Genomic DNA, 17,771 nt, shown 5'->3' with positions numbered 1-17,771 from the left:
CATCTGTGAGGACACCAGACACTTTCTTGACTTCACTTTTTTTTTTTTTTTTTGGCATTTATGATAAGGTTTTAAAAGAGCCACAGGGAGAAGGCAAACAATAACATTTAAAAGGGAAATCGTGTCTGAGATGAATCCTAACAATGGGAAGGAGAAAAGAGACAGGGGCTTAGACTACTTTAACAATTTTTGGTTTTGGATTAACACAAATTTTGGCTTTCTGTTGACTGCATTGTTTGCAAACATTAACACATCATTACCAGATCAGAAAAAAAAAAAAAAAAAGGAAGTTGAAAGAAGACAGTATTTGGGAGTAACATGTTGGTGAAAATTTAGCAAGGGAGGTGGGAATTCCCTGGTGGTCCAGTGCTTAGGACCCCATGCTTCCACTGAAGCATGCAAGGGGTCGATTTCTGGTCAAGGAACTAAGATCCCACATGTGGCAAGATGTGGCCAAAAAACGAATAATAAAAATAAAAAACACTCAGTTAAAAAAAATAAAATAACGGTTAAAAAATCTTAGGATGGGTGGTGGGCATGGGTACATATGCCAAATTAGAATTCTCTGTGAATACTGACAATTTTAGGGCACTGGGAACTGGAAAATTGCCCTTATGCAAATATTTACTTGGCAAATGAAACTTTATCTTACCATACATGACTTTAAGCCAAAAGCCTAGTGATGAAAATATGGAAATGTCAAAATGTATTTCTGTATCAGATAGCAAATATTGGCCCCTACTGTGTGCAATGGCACTGGGCCAAAGCACCATTCACTTCTGCATATATATTAGGATTTAGAAGTGGAGAAATCTTAAAATTCCTCCAAAATGTAAAGACTCTTCTTGCTTAAGTAATTGACACCACCCTGAAAAACATCAACTACATAAATGACTTCAAGAAAAATAATTAAGGTTCACAGATATTTAGGGAAAAGAAACAGTTGTCAACAACTACAACCTTCACATTTTGAAGTTGGTGGTTCCAACACTTACTTTTTAAATAGGTAATCATGGAAAAATTGAATAACATGCCATCTCATTTTCATCTGAATAGAAAGGTGGGATGAAAAGGACATGACTTATGTGAAAGTGAAAAAGCAAAATGTGTTCATTTATTTTCATTAATTCCAAGTCAATCAAGTCTAGATTTATAAACTACTGCATTTTTAAGGTGAGTTTTTGAATACTATAATGCAAATCGGTTGTGTTTTTTTTCAAGGTGGAAGTAAAAACATGACATAAAGCTGAGGCCAATTAGTCAGCATCTTACCTGAAGTCGCTCTTTGTTCTCTTCTCTTCTCTACTCTCCCTGCAATAAGAAGTGGTGGATCAGTTGCAATATGCAGCCGTGAGAAAATGATGTAACTAAGACAGAAGCCCAGTTTATCGAAATTTCCAGACACAGTTCAGCCATGTTCAACATTTTTCCCGAGATGACTGGGCACAGAGGAAAGGGCTGGACAATATTTTCAAATCAATTTACAAAAGTCAAAAATTAATGAATATGCATTAAATATGCTGCTGGGTTTAAAAAAATCTTGTTAGAGCCATTTACTCAACAGTAAAATTAAGAGTGCAAACCCCACCCATAGGACAAATCCCCATGTTCCATGTGGGGGTAAACATGTAACTAAGATAAGACCGTGCACTCTTATGACCTACTTGGGAAGATAAAGGACAGAAAATACGACATGAAACAAGATGCGCCCTCAAAGGGCATGTGCGTGTGTGTGTGTGTGCTCAGTCATGTCTGACTCTCTGCAATGCTGTGGACTGTAGCCCACCAGGCTTCTCTGTCCATGGTATAAATGTTTAAAATATTAGAGGGTGAAATGATTAGTTTTAAGAAATAAAGGGGTGCCCATGAAGTTATGGAGAAAACTTAACTTAAAAATCAAATATGGAGTATTTGATTTGAACCTTGAAGACATATGTAATTTGGGGAATTTTAAATAAGGAAAGGATTAATTCTTGACCAAAGAAATAGTATAGATTCTGTGCATGCATACATACATGCTACATCACTTCAGTTGTGTTTGACTCTGACCTTATGGACTGTAGTCAGCTGGGTTCCTCTGTCCCTGGGATTCTCCAGGCAAGAATACTGGAATGGGTTGCCATGTCTTCCTCCAGGGTGCCTTCCCAACCCAGGCACTGAACATGCGTTTCTTACATCTCCTACACTGGCAAAGTGAAAGTGAAGTTGCTCAGTCGTGTCTGACTCTTTGTGACCCTATGGACTGTAGCCCACCAGGTTCCTCCGTCTATGGGATTTTTCCAGGCAAGAATACTAGAGTAGGTTGCCATTTCCTTCTCCAGGGGATCTTCCTGACCCAGGGATCAAAACGGGGTCTCCTGTATTGCAGGCGGACTCTTTACTGTCTGAAATCCCATTGGCAGGCAAGTCCTTTACCACAAGTGCCACCTGGGAAGACCTATGGGTTTGTAGGACAGGGCTACTTGAGTAAGAAGGGTCACCTTTAGGACTTGTCTTAAGAACTCAAATGAACAGAGTTTTGCATAGGAGGAGGGCTATCTGAGAAGTTGGGCAAGAGGTTGAGTATGTCAGTGGGAGCAAAGAGGAGGGAAGTGATGGGTGCAGAGAGGAGACATCAGGAAGGCAGAGCTCACAGGGCCCAGGGGTTCACAAACTGTAAGTGCAAGGGAAAAGGAAAGGTCAAAATGAATGGCTATCTAGGTGTCTCTGGGTGTGGTGATGCAATTCAGGGAAATGGTAAACATGATGGGGACATGGGAATGATGAGTTCAGTTTTAGGCTTAATGAGTTTGAAGGCTACGGGGACTTGGAGCTTGGGAGGGTGATTGGAATTGAAATTACAGATGTAGAAAATGGCCATCTTAAGAAGGTGGCTGGAGCTGAAAGGGGAAATAGAAACATATAGGCAGATAGAACAGGGAAAGGTCCCAGACTGAAGACAGGGACCAAGAAAGCAAAAAACACGATTTGTGCTTTGTGATGGAGGATGAGGAGAAGACAGAGGAAGCAGAGCTCCACGAGACCAACCGAACAGAGTCAGGTACCACAAATAAAGTTTTAGGAAGTATGGAGTGGGGCTACCAACAGCATCCGAAGCGGCTGAGTTCACGAGGTTGTTGCTAGACAGTGAGAGAGAAGTTTTAGCAGAGAGGGTGGGGAACACGAGAGCCTTGAAGGTCTACAGAGTACTGGGTGATGAGGAAGATGAGGCTGAGGAGGAAATGACTTGTCCATGATACCTGCCAAACATGAGTGAGATGGGGCGATAGTTTGAGCAGGAGTTAAGTCAGGTTTCTGGGATACCTTAGCATGTATATGAGCTTAGATCAGAAGGTTGGCACCAGGGCAATGGTGTGTGTAAACACCCCTGTTGAGGTGAGAGCCTTGATTCTGTGATGGGTAAGTAAAGGCTACCCTTCTAGCCATCACTTTCTTGTTAGTTATTAACTTTTCACAGATGGAGCTGGTTACTGAGAAGTTATGGAAGCTGCATGTAAACTTCCCACTTTAAATTATAAGGTGGAAAACATAAGCCTTCCCTTGTGTAGCTGTCCAAAGGGGAGAATTTATTTAACTGGCATCCTGATTAATTTCATGTTCTACTCATTTGAGTGATTTTCAGAAGACTTGTTTGATGCAATTTGTTTCAATGATTCAAATAGATAAATGGCATGAATAGCACATTTAAAGGTTTCATTCATTACCAAGTATGATGGGGTATCTCCTCATTCAAGATTTTTATTGGGCAAGCCACTATGTACTTTTGATCATGAATTTTTGTATACTAGGGGCCTCAAACATTTTCATGAATTTTTACAAAATGTTATTCAAGTCCTGAATTATTAAAAAAGTAATTTTAAAAAAGACATTAAAAACCATTCTCTTTGGAGAGTCTTTAACTTGTATGAGTCATAAATCCTGACAGCGCACAATGAATGTACTGAAGGTAAATAATGGGTTATGGTAGACAGTCTCGAAGGTGATCCCTATGATCTTCTTCCCTTCTTTAGGCATTTGAATCCCTGTGTTGTCTGCTCCTACACTGAATCAGATTGACTTGTATAACCAATAGGATTTTGTAGAAATAATGTGATTTCCAAGGCTGGGCCTCAAAAAACATTATGGCTTCTGTTTTGTTCTCTCTCAGATTACTTCCTTGGAGAGAAACCAGATAATATGTTAAGAAGACACTCTTCCTAAGGAGAGACCCATGCTGCAAAAAACTAAGGCCTCCTGTCAATATTACTGAGACCTCCTGTCAATAGCCAATGAGGAACCAAGAACTCCAGAACAGCCAATGTGCAATTGAGGCCTCTAGCTAATAGCCAATGAAGAAGTAAGGCCTCCGGAATGGCCAATGAGCAACTGAGGCTTCCAGTTAGCAGCCACTGAGAAACTGAGGCCTCCCGTCAGCAGTCTTTATCAACTTGCCAGGCTAATGAGCAGCCCCTTCTGCAGCCCAGCCCCAGTCAAACCTTCACATGGTTGCAGCTCAGGAAACTTTGACTGTAACTTCATGGGAGACCCTGGCCCAGAACCACCCAATCAGCCACTCTAGAGTTCCCCACAGAAACTGTGACATGAAAAATGTCTGCTGCTGTTCTCAACTGCTAAGTTTTGGGTAAATTGTCATACAGTAATACACAACTAATACTATGGAATAATTTTATTATGAAAGTTTGGGTTAATTTATCATTTAATAGAATATGCATGTGTGTGTGTTAGTCACTCCATTGTGTCTGACTCTTTGTGACCCCATGGACTGTAGTCCACCAGGCTCCTCTCCATGGAATTCTCCAGGCAAGAATATTGGAGTGGGTTGCCATTTCCTTTTCCAGGGGGTCTTTCTGACCCAGGAATTGAACCTGGGTCTCCTGCATTGCAGGCAGACCCTTTACCAACTGAGCCATAGGGAATATGCATTAAAGGATGTTAATTTTTGCAGATCGATCAGTCTCCCTGCCTTTCTCATCTGTAAGGTAGAGATCAGAGCCTGCTTATCTGGAATGTTGTGAGGATGAACTAATTTCATATGCAGAGCCAGCAGGAAATGGAGGATACATACAAAATACTGGCATTCAAGTTTTCAGAAGGAAGGCTGGAAGGCATTGTTGATAACAATTTTTCACTGAGATGTCAAACAGTTCTCTGCCCTTATGTCATATGAAAGGGCTCTGTAAACTGTGGCATTCTATATAAATGTTATGTATTAGTTTTATTATGGTATTAGTTCTGGTATAGGAAACAGATTTCTGTTCTTAGTTACATATACACTAAACTTCAAGTTAGAACAATAAACACTGGATAAATAAGACAATCTTATATTTATCAAGAGACACAGAGATTACACCACTTAAAACTGTAGATAACCCTCTAGGTTTCTTTTTAAGTCTCTTTATCTTGCTGTGTATGGGTGACTGTATCTCTCAGTGTTCACCATCAATGGGAAGAGATGATGCCGAGACCTGTGTCTTTAGCTCCAAAATCCAGCTAGGTGTTAGGTCCACTGGAAATATCTATATGTGCATTTTCTACTTCACAAAAGTCCTTAAGTCAAATCATTATATTCCCCTCCAAAACTGCTTATCTTTAGTGCTATCCTGCTCAGGCAATCGGACATAAAACCTAAGACTCATCAGCTCCTGCCATTCACTCACCCTCAGACCATTCTGTTCTCTCTACAGGGCCTATCAGAGCTGACCTCTCCTTTCTCACTGCCACTGACCTGGTTCATAAACTTGATAATTCTTCCTGGGGTTATTTTCTATAGGCTCCCAACTGATTTCATCAGTTTTATGGATGGTTTTTCCATCCTTGTGGTCTGATCCCTGTTAAAATACACATTCCCTCATATGAAACTGATGACCCTGGAAGACTTGGTCATGACCTACCTTCTGCTACAAGCCCTGAAACACCGTACAGAATACTGACCAATTATACCGGGAACTGGACCTCCCCCTCCAACTCCCTGTGCGTGACGTTTCTACTTCCTGGAATATCCTATAATGTCCTTCCTGCCCATCAGAACTCTATTCATCCTTCAGAGCTTAGCTCAGATGCAGGCCCTTCTGTGATGTCTCTGGCTTTGTGTCACTCCCCCCAACTTCCCATTCCCTGCAGAATTAATCGCCCTTCTTTCTATGCTCCTTTAGCCTTTGGCTTCCCTCATAGCTCAGTTGGTAAACAAACAGCCTGCAATGCAGGAGACCCTGGTTTGATCCCTGGTTGGGAAGATCCCCTGGAGAAGGGAAAGGCTACCCACTCCGGTAATTGGGCCTGGAAAATCCCATGGACTGTATGGTCCACGGGTTGCAAAGAGTTGGACACGACTGAGCAACTTTCACTTTAGCCTTTTATTTGTTCCTTTGCTACAGCACTAACTCCAGTGTTTGGTTTATAATCAGTTGCGTGTTTATTTCCCAACTTGACTGTGTTTTCCTTTAGGATAAGAGGTGTATCCTGTGCCTCTCTCTGTCTCCTCATGCCTCACAGTGCCTGGAGCACAGATGCTTGGGATTGAGTGGACATAGAGTTGTGTAATATCCCAACCCTCCTTAAATGCTAAAGAACACAAAATCAATTTTAGTGCTGCTAACATTGAGTGCAAGTACAACCAAGAACAGAGCTTTTACCGGGTATCTACATTACAACTGACAACCTAGAAAACTATTGCATTAGAAAAGTGGGTGATAAATTAACAGAGGCTTTCAGAATAATGAACATGCATTTTGCCCTAATTGTGCTTTATTGTACCAGAGATTCTACTTGAAGAACAAAACATTAAAGTATGGTGCACACCTTACTTCTCTCTAAAGCTGGATATAGGACTTCACCTGTGAGGAACCAAAATGGACGGTAATTTCATAAAAATAGAATTTGAAGGGTCTAACTTTTTTATGAGAGAATGTATTTAGCTGAACATTAAAATGGCACATCTCATGATGATTTATTTATATAAACGGAGTCGATATTTTTAAAAGCTGTTTTAGACTTGGGGTTGATATGGTTTTAGGGAGTAACATTAAGTATATACCCACTTGTAGCACATTTCAGTACTTTATTACAGAAGTAGTTCCTTAATTGAAGTAATGGTTTCTGGTCTTTTCAAACAACAGGCACATAAATGCCTAGTCAGTAATGACTCATCAATAACAAGCAGGGCATTTGTATCACAACTCAGAATCTTATGTCACTTCTAATGAAAAGAAAATGTTGTGCATGCATACATAGGTATTTATGTGTATGCATATATACAAATAGTGGGTATACATGTATATATATGTACACAAATGCACATACATATGCAATGTATGTCAGTATGTACACATACATATAAGGCATTACATATATGTATCTGTGACATGTCTTGTAATTTTACAACCAGACATAGTCTAATCTCCAAAATACGCTCTTTCTTCTACCTGCTTCCATCGGTGTGTAATAAAGTCTGTCATAGAATCTTATCAAGCTTCCCTTACTGCACACCAATTTCTCAGGCGCCAATTCTAAGTGTGTGTTCACTCGCAGGCATTTTATCTGCCCTGCTCTGAGAGGTATTATTAATCACATCCTGTTGCTAGGATACCTGAGAATGTTCATTTATGTCCGATGTTTCTTTGGCAAAATGCACCATGAAGGAGGCATAGAATCATGACAAGGAAAATTACTGTGCACATGCTACTCATTAAAAAAAAAAAAAAAGCAGAAAGGGCAGGGAGAGTAGCATAGCTACCAGATAATATAATGTGAACTCTTACGAATTCTTTTTTAATACCATTTTGTTTCACTTAGCTTTTAATGGAAAAATGCTGGCAATATTTCTAGATAATGAGAATCTGTAGTACTTCTTTACTTCTTAGGAAAAGTGGAAGGAGGTAGGGTTTTAATTTTGTTTACTTTAGAGAAGGGGCTTTAAGATTCACTCGCTTTGGATGCCTTCATGAGAGATGGGGTTACTAGGTTACGGTGCTAGTTGATTTGCAGAGATAACCTAAACCCCAGGTCACCACTATCGGCATGTTTAGCTATCTTAATGAAAGACTTATGAGAAAAGTAGTCTACAGAATATGCATTTGGGTAATGGGAGAAAAAATACCTTTATCAATATCTCTAAAAAAATTACTGTTGTTTTGGATATTAGTATTCCAAAAATTCTGGCTTATCTTTGGAACATGAATATATAAAATTCACCTAAATGCAAGATTTTCTTAGTCAATCTCTTCCTAGAGGAAACGGCATGATGTAGTGAAATAAATGCTGACTTTGGTGTTAGATGGATTGACTTCTTATCTTAACCACTGGTACCTATGGCTATGTTAACCCTGGGAACAAATCATAGAGGATTTCCCCAAAATTTGTTTTTTTCTGTTTCCTCCTCCTTTTTCCAGTATGGTGTGTGTGTGTGTACAAGATGTGTGTATGCACACACACACACACACACACACACACACACTGTACTGGAAAAAGGAGGAGATATATGTGTATATATATATATATATACACACTATCTGTTTATCGATATACTATCTATTTCTACCTACCTACCTCTTATATTTCAACTGAAAGCAGAAACAATTTGAGTTTTACTTCCATTATTTTTCTAAGTGGTATTAACAGAGTTCTATTATTGTAATCATGCTAATAACAGTAGCTAATGTTTATTAAACAATATCTATGTGCTCACTGCTGTTATCAGCACATTATACATGTTAATTTATTTTATCTTCACAGTATTATGAGGCTTGTATTATGTATTATGAATATTTTATTATGTTTATGAATACATAATTATAAATTATGAATTTTAAACCTATTTTCAGGTAAGAACAAGTGGTAGAAATTTCTTAAATAACTTTGCCAAATCACTGACGTACTAGGGGCAAATAAATAATGAGAGGACAAAAAATAGTTGGGGTGAAAAGGTAGGGAGGAGTAAGGAGTGCGATATCTATCCATAAGCTGTACATAATCAGTCTCTAGGTTTGAAAGTTAGCTTGAATAAATTATTTTGAAAAATATTTGTATAGACTTAAAAAACTAGCTGCCTATTATTTATTAAATTATTTGCTTGAATGAATGAACTGCTTATTTTAACTGCTAAGTACCTGATCATAGTATTTCAGGAGCAGAATGTCAGAAAGATCTTCAGATTTTGAACTTTTTTTTTAATAGATTAGTATTTATTTAGTTATTGTTGTTCCATCGGTAAGTTGTGTCTGACTCCTTGCGACCCAATGGACTGCAGCACGCCAGCCTTCCTTGTCCCTCATCATCTCCCAGAGTCTGCTCAAACTCATGCCCACTGAGTCAGTGATGCCATCCAACTATCTCATCCTCTGTCGTCCCCTTCTCCTCATGCCTGCATTTTTTCCCAGCATCAGGGTCTTTTCCAATTTATTTAGTACCTACTAAGAATTTGGCACTCTAATAACACAAATCTTCACAATAAGCTGAAAGCTATTTTAGGCTTGGTGTTATATGATGTCATGGGAAAATATTAAATATATAATATATATCCATTTATATATTACATTTCAGTGCTGAAGTATAGAACTACTTCCAAGATTGGAGTGATTGCTTCTCATCTTTTAAAACCACAGGTACATATGTGGCAATCCAATGATGTCTCACCAATAATGAGCAGGGCATTTGTATCACAACTCAGTATCTCATGTCACTTCTACTGAAAAGAAAATTTTGTGCACACATATAGTTGTATGAATCTCCCGACTAAAGGATTGAATCCGGGTCTCCCACACTGCAGGCAGATTCTTTACCGTCTGAGCCACCAGAGAAACCCATGTATGTTTTCCGTTCAGCCACTCAGTCATGTCCCCCTCTTTGTGACCCCATGGATTGCAGCACACCAGGATTCCCTGTCCATCACCAACTCCTGGAGCTTACTGAAACTCATGTCCATTGAGTCGATGATGCCATCCAACCATCTCATCTTCTGTCATCTCCTTCTCCTCTCCCCTTCAATCTTTCCCAGCATCAAGGTTTTTTCCAATGAGTCAGTTCTTCATATCAGGTGGCCAAAGTACTGGAGCTTCAGCTTTAGCATCAGGCCATCCAATGAATATTCAGGACTGATTTTCTTTAGGATGGACTGGTTTTATCTCCTTGCAGTCCAAGGGACTCTCAAGAGTCTTCTCCAACACCACAGTTCAAAAGCATCAATTCTTTGGCGCTCAGCTTTCTTCACAGTCCAACTCTCACAATCATACATGACTACTGGAAAAATCATAGCTTTGACTAGATTGACATTTGTTGGCAAAGTAATGTCTCTGCTTTTTAATATGCTGTCTAGGTTGGTCATAACTTTCCTTCCAAGGAGTAAGTGTCTTTTAATTTCATGGCTGCAGTCACCATCTGCTGTGATTTTGGAGCCCAAAAAAATAAAGTCTCTCACTGTTTCCATTGTTTCCCCATCTATTTGCCATGGCGTGAAGAGACCAGATGCCATGATCTTCGTTTTCTGAATGTTGAGTTTTAAGCCAACTTCTTCACTCTCCTCTTTAACTTTCATCAAAAGGCTCTTCAGTTCTTTGCTTTCTGACATAAGGGTGGGGTCATCTGTATATCTGCATTACTGATATTTCTCCCAGCAATCTTGATTCCAGCTTGTGCTTCATCCAGCCCAGCATTTCTCATGATGTACTCTGCATATGAGTTAAATAAGCAGGGTGACAATATACAGCCTTGACGTACTCCTTTTCCTATTTGGAACCAGTCTGTTGTTCTATGTCCAGTTCTAACTGTTGCTTCTTGACCTGAATACAGATTTCTCACTTATAAAAATAGAAGGTATACACATATATATATGTGTGTGTATGCATATATATATTGGGGGCTTCCCTGGTGACTCAGATGGTAAAGAATCTGCCTGCAATGTGGGAGACCTGGGTTCGATCCCTGAGTTGGGAAGATCCCCTGGAGAAGGGAATGGCCTCCCACTCCAGTATTCTGGCCTGGAGAATCCATGGACATAGGAGACTGGCAGGCTACAGTCCATGAGGTTGCAAAGAGTCAGACCCAACTGAGTAACTTTCACTTCATGCATATACATACATATAATGCATTACACATATGTGACATAATGGAGAACGAAATGGCAACTCATTCCAGTATTCTTGCCTGGAGAAGTCCATGGACAGAGGAGCCTGGAGGGCTACATACAGTCCATAGGATTGCAAAGAGTCAGACATGACTGAGTGACCAACACACACACACAAACACATGTGACATACATCCTGTAATTTTACAATCAGACATAAACTAATCTCTAAAACATACTTTTTCTTCTAGCTTCTTCCATTAGTGTATAATAAATTCTGTCATGGAATCTCATCAAGCTTCCCTCACTGCATACCAATTTCAGTCACCAATTCATGGAGTAGATGAAAATGGCTTCCATTTTCCAGTGGAGAAAGAGTCTCAGAATATTTTTTGAAAGAGGCTCAAGATTCCAGTTAGTGACTAGCAGGATTAGACTATGAACCCAGAAATTTGCACTTTTTTTCTCAATACAAGAAATTTGGGGCAGGTCTGTAGATTGGTGAAGGGCTCTTCTGCTTAATCAATGTGCATTATTTACCGTCTTTAAATTGTATTTATCTGGAAATGGGGTTAATACTAGTTCCTACTTAGGGTAATTGTGAGGATTAAACAAAATTTTAATAATAATATAATTTAATTTATATTTAAATTAAATATAATTTAATAACAATCCCAAATGTTTTGAGTGCATAATGCAATCACATTTATAAGGTTCTCACTTCACTGCCTGGGGAATAGCAATGTCACATGTTGGCAGGTGCTTCTCTTTATGAATGTTCCATGTCAGGCGTTCCCTGGTAACATCCAATATTTCTAAATATTCTCAAGGTCAGTGGCTTTGTTTACAGAAATATTATAAAGCTCAGCCTTGGAGTCGCACAGAGTCGGACACGACTGAAGTGACTTAGCCTCTAGCCTCAGCCTTGGAGAGTTTCTTGATATTTTTACCATCACTTCTGTCTCTCTTGCTTTCCCTTAGAATTTCTAAGTGAGAAACAGCTTTTTACTTTGGTGAATTCCTTTTCTCTCCTCCTCATTTGTAACTCTTTCCAAATACAAACTGGTTTGATGAAACACACACTGACATGGCAAGACTCTCCCCAATTGCAAGCTCAGATGACATGATATTAGAGCCCAGGGTGTGTGGTCCAAATCCCTGCCCACATCTGGTACTGACCAGCAGCTATGGAACTGTCAGCAGTCTAATATGACCTAAATAGAAAGGGAGAGCTTTTCTAGAAACCAGAGGACCTCAATGCCAGAGATAAGCAGATGATACCACTCTAATGGCAGAAAGCAAAGAGGAACTGAAGAGCCTCTTGATGATGGTGAAGAGAAGAATGAAAAAGAACTTGAAACTAAACATTCAAAAAACTAAGACCATGGCATCTGATCCCATCACTTTCTGGCAAACACATGGGGAAAAAGTGGAAACAGTGACATATTTTATCTTCTTGGGCTCCAAAATCACTGTGGATGGTGACTGCAGGGATGGAATTAAAAGACACTTGCTCCTTGGAAGAAAAGCTATGACAAACATAGACAGCATATTAAAAGCAGAGACATCACTTTGCTGACAAAGGTCCATCTAGCCAAAGCTATAGTTTTTCCAATACTCATGTATGGATGTGAGAGTTGGACCATACAAAAGCCTGAGCACTGAAGAATTGATGCTTTCAAACTGTGGTGTTGGAGAAGACTCTTGAGAATCCCTTGGACTGTAATGAGATCAAACCAGTCAATCCCAAAGGAAATCAACCTTGAGTGTTCAATGGAAGGACTGACGCTGAAGCTCCAATACTTGGGCCACCTGATGTGAGGAGCTGACTCAGTGGAAAAGATCCTGATGCTGGGAAAGACTGAGGGCAAGGGAAGAAGGTGACAACAGAGGATGAGATAGACTCAATGAACATGAGTCTGAGCAAACTCCGGGAGATGGTAAAGGACAGGGAAACCTGGCGTGCTGCAGTTCATGGGGTTGCTAAGAGCTGGACATGATACAGTGGCTGAACAACACTGCCAGAACTTACTCCTTAAAACAAATAGTAAGATCTTGAACAAGCAACTTGACTTTTCCAAGGGTCAAAGGTCTCTTTAGTTAGGTAGGTAAATAGTACTATTTTAAGTACTATACTATAGGGCAGGAACAGAGGCGCCACTGTAAAGACCAGAAAGTCGAAAAATGTTGTTTTGTATTGCACAGGGAACTCTGCTCAATGTTATGTAATGACCTAAATGGGAAGAGAAGTTGAAAAAGAGTAGATACATATATATGTATAATGGAATCATTCTGCTGCACACCTGAAATGAACACAACACTGGTAATCAACTATGCGTGCATGCATTTGAAAAGTGAAAGTATCAGTCGCTCAGTCATGTCCAACTCTTTGTTACCCCATGGACTGTAGCCCTCCAGGCTCCTCTGTCCATGGAATTCTCCAAGGCAGGAATACCGGGGTAGGTTGCCATTTACTTCTGCAGGGGATCTTCTGGACCCAGGGATAGAACCCAGGTCTTTTACCATCTGAGCCACCAGGGAAGCCCTGTGCATGCATTTACTCCAATATAAAATAAAAAGTTTAAAAATGACTGTTAAAAACTGCATGGTTTCTGTTTGGTCAGTTGTATATAAAGGCAGAGGAGTTTATTATTGACATCTGGATTTATGCTGATGCTGAAAGGGTACTGGCCTCAGTAAACACTGTGATGAGCCTCTGTGCCGCTGTGGACCCTCTGCCGTCCTCCAAGTTTAGATAAACTCCACTTGCTCTTATGTCCATTTCTATGTGCTGAGTTGATGTGTCGCTAGGATGCTTAGGTAGAGAGAGCCGTTATGAGCACACTGCCTGCTGTGAGCTCCAGACAATGTGGACTGAGCCACAGAAATTGGCCCTTCAGAAACATATCAATACCAATAGATCTGGGCCTCCGAGGTTGGCCGTCTGCCTTGGCAGGGCTGACACTCCATCTGCGCTCCCTAGCTCCGGGGTCTGCCATCCGTCATCGTGTGGAGAAAGCCTGAGAAGAACTGAATACTCAAAGATTTTTCCTGGGCTGACCCCTCTGCAGAGAAATAGGAAAAGCTGTAGGAGAAACAACAGTTTTATGTTCTCTTGGAAATTTTCAAGTACAGAATATCTTCCCACTTATCCACTTAACAAGCACGTAATTAATGTGACAAGCAATAGTTCCTTTCAGATTCCCAACACTGGCCCGGGTGAATTAAATCTTAGAGTAAACCTTCTGATATTCAGCACCTCATTTTTGAAGCAGTTTTTTATTGGCACAGAAGTTTTTTTGGTAGACTTTTAGATGGTGAAGTCAGATTAGGAAAATAAAAATAAAAACCAAACCTAGTGATAGCCAGGTCTTAAACATCTCTGAAAAATGGGAATGCTAGTTTTACTAATATATGCTTCAGTTACTGACCAAAGCAGAGATGTGTGCATTTGTACTTTCCTTTGTACAATAATATGTTTCTTGTACATTAGATGTGAATAACTATTCTTAAATGACAGAATACTCTAGATGTCCTTGGAATCTTCATTATATAAAAGAAACAGGAGTGAATTATTTTGCAAAATAAAGCATATATTCATAATATACTTATTGGGCTTCCCTGGTGGCTCAGCTGGTAAACAATCTGTCTGCAATGCAGGAGACCTGGGTTCGATCCCTGGATTGGGAAGATTCCCTGGAGAAGGGAACAGCTACCCACTCCAGTATTCTGGCCTGGAGAATTCCATGGACTATATAGTCCATGGGGTCACAAAGAGACACAACCGAGCAACTTTCACTTCACTCACTTCATACTTACTCACTCCTGTGCTAGAATAACAATGACCTTGCTTTAGGAGGTGAAGTCGATTTTCTTTCTACTGAACTGTCCAGGCCTTCATAAATTGCTTAAAGAGTAGATTACACTGGAACTGCCAGCTTTTTGGCTTGGGACTTGAAAATCAGGTAGCTCCCACTTCCTGAGTCTTTGATACTTGCTCTGAGAAAAGCCCTTGAGACCACCATGCTGTGAGGAAGCTCAAGCTAGCCACACCTACAGGCCCGGTGGAAAGCAAACTGCCTGAACCAAAAATGACCAACAACTACTGTTCCAGCCATGCCAGCCTAGGTGCCAAACATGTGTGGTGATGACGCCATCCTGGAAGTGGATTTTCCAATTCCAGTCACCTGAGTGAACACCACATGGAGTAGACATATTGCCCAGGAATTTTACAAATTCCTAACCTACAAAACTGCAAGCAAAATGAATGTGTGTTACACCACTAAGTTTTGGCATACTTTGTTACACATTGAAAGATAATAAAAACAGCTCCTTTGCTATTCTGATAGCAGGAATTATTGATGTACCGATCAATATGAGCTGCCCAGGTGGCTCAGTGGGTCAAGAATCCACCTGCATACAGGAGATGCAGGGGACATGGGTTCGATCCCTGGGTTAGGAAGATCCCATGGAGGAGGACATGGCAACTCCCTCCAGTATTCTTGTCTGGAGAATACCATGAACAGAGGATCCTAGTGGGCTATGGTCCTTAGGGTCACAGAGAGTGGGACATGACTAAAGCGACTGAGCACACACACACACACACACACACACACCTATCAACACATATTGATTTTTTTCCCATAAAGCAAGGCTCACCTAGATTCCTTCTTTCCTAAGATGGCTTGTTCAACTATACCTATAGATATGTTTCATTATTTTAGCATTTAAACTTATTGCTTTTCACAAAAAACCCTATTATTAGTAACAGTGTGGTTAATTTTATGTAGAATCTATGTAGATTAATATGTACTTTGGTTTTATAAAAAGTATTACAATATTACCCTTTGTCCAGATTGTCAATCAAAAGTGGCAACTTGCCCATTATGTAGCGTCTTTTCAGAACTTGTAAACCATCAAATGAGGCACCCATTTAAAACAACAACATTTAAATATTCATCCAAGCTTCAAAAACTTTCTCGTTTATGGCTGGAATTATACAGAAACCCTTTGAACCGAACCACTGAAAACATTCAACAGCCATTTCTGCTAAATAATTTAAAATTATCTTTCTTACCCTGGGTAGATTTACTTTTAAAGGATAAACTGGTAGAATCTATATTGAATTGAGGGCTTTAATATTATTTAGGGTTCATTTTCTGTATGAAGGCGACAAGGGGAAACATTTCATTAAGAAAGGTAATGATACGAGGCCAGTCAGACCCAATGCTTGTGAAGTCGGAGTTGGTTCACTTTAAACACAATTTATTTGGCTCATGGACACAGTCCTGCCCAGCTTTTCATCTGAAGGAAACGAGCATATTTCACTACTCTCTCATCCTCTTAATCATCTCCTCATTAGCCTGTGAAGAAAGCTTTTCGAGGCCAGAGGTGAGCTTCATTTTACTCTTTGAGATGTCAGCACCATTTTCATTCCCTCTAGCCCTGAGTTTTTTCTTTTTTAATCTTTAAAAAAATCCTCATCATACTCATCTTTCCTTCACACTGACCTGCATCAAAGGTTTGGGCCTCAGACATTCAGGGAAGCTCTTATTTCATGGACTGAAGGAAGACAAGGAAGAAAGTGTGCTTAGATGAGTGGCTGTGGATTTACTGTTTTCAGGCTTTGCAGCGTACTTTACTTCGTGATCTGGTAAAACTATCCTCTGTAGAGCTGGTTGACTACTCAAAAGTTTATAAGAAAAGTTGTTAATGATCTAGTCCATTTTATGTGTAGGGGAAGAGGCTCGCCAATACCTGGGTCCCTCGGAGAAAGCAATGAGAGAGGAATGCTGTTGAGCCCCTGTGGTGTGGTGAGTGGGGCGTTTAGTACTTTATGTTCGCAGCGCACTGTAAACAGCGAGCAGAGAGGGGGATGGATCTACAGGCTGTCATACAGAGTGCAGTAAGTCAGAAAGAGAAAACGAAATATCGCATATTGATGCATATATGTGGAATCTAGAAAAACGGTACAGAGGATCATAGGATCAAAGCAGAAATACAGACACAGACGTAGAGAACGAATGTATGGATATGAAGGGAAAGGGTGGGCGTGGGAGGAATTGGGAGATTGGGATTGGCATATATACACTATTGGTACCATGTACAGAATAGATAACTAGTGAGAGCCTACTGTATAGCACAGGGAACTCCACTCAATGCTCTGTGGTGACGTAAATGGGAAGGAAATCCAAAGAGGAGGGGATACATGTAAACGTTAACAGGTGATTCACTCTGCTGTGAGCAGAAACTACTACAACACGGTACAGCAATTAGGTTTGTGCTGTGCGCTCAGTCGCTCAGGCGTGTTCTACTCTTTGTGACCCCATGGACTGCAGCCCTCTAGGCTCCTCTGTCTATGGGATTTTCCAGGCAAGAATACTGGAGTGGGTTGCCATTTCCTACTCCAGGGGATCTTCTTGACCCAAGGATCAAACTCGAGTCTCTTGTGTCTCCTGGATTGGCAGGCGGATTCTTTACCACTCACTAAGCCACCACTCAGCAGTGGCCACAGGACTGGAAGAGGTCAGTTTTCATCCCAATCCCAAAGAAAGGCAATGCCAAAGAATGCTCAAACTACCGCACAATTGCACTCATCTCACATGCTAGTAAAGTAATGCTCAAAATTCTCTAAGCCAGGCTTCAGCAATATGTGAACCATGAACTTCCTGATGTTCAAGCTGGTTTTAGAAAAGGCAGAGGAACCCATGATCCG

General features: G+C 40.3%; 1 protein-coding gene across 2 annotated transcripts in view; it reads right to left on the bottom strand.

The window, feature by feature from the left end:
• The window catches only part of CHST9 (carbohydrate sulfotransferase 9), a 247,855-nt gene that overhangs the window by 159,852 nt on the left and 70,232 nt on the right, over positions 1 to 17,771 (bottom strand). The window contains exon 2 of one of the 2 annotated variants that reach the window (XM_055559153.1): positions 1,273 to 1,311. The exons of the other annotated variant lie outside the window; for it this stretch is intronic. The gene's annotated coding sequence lies outside the window, so the exon portion shown is untranslated. The remainder of the gene's footprint in view (positions 1 to 1,272; positions 1,312 to 17,771) is intronic. 2 annotated transcript variants of the gene reach the window in all.

This window comes from Bubalus kerabau, chromosome 21 (genome assembly GCF_029407905.1).
Source record: "Bubalus kerabau isolate K-KA32 ecotype Philippines breed swamp buffalo chromosome 21, PCC_UOA_SB_1v2, whole genome shotgun sequence".
Lineage (NCBI taxonomy): Eukaryota > Metazoa > Chordata > Mammalia > Artiodactyla > Bovidae > Bubalus > Bubalus kerabau.
Note: the sequence above shows the minus strand (reverse complement) of the source record. Positions and strands in the feature narration are given on the sequence as shown.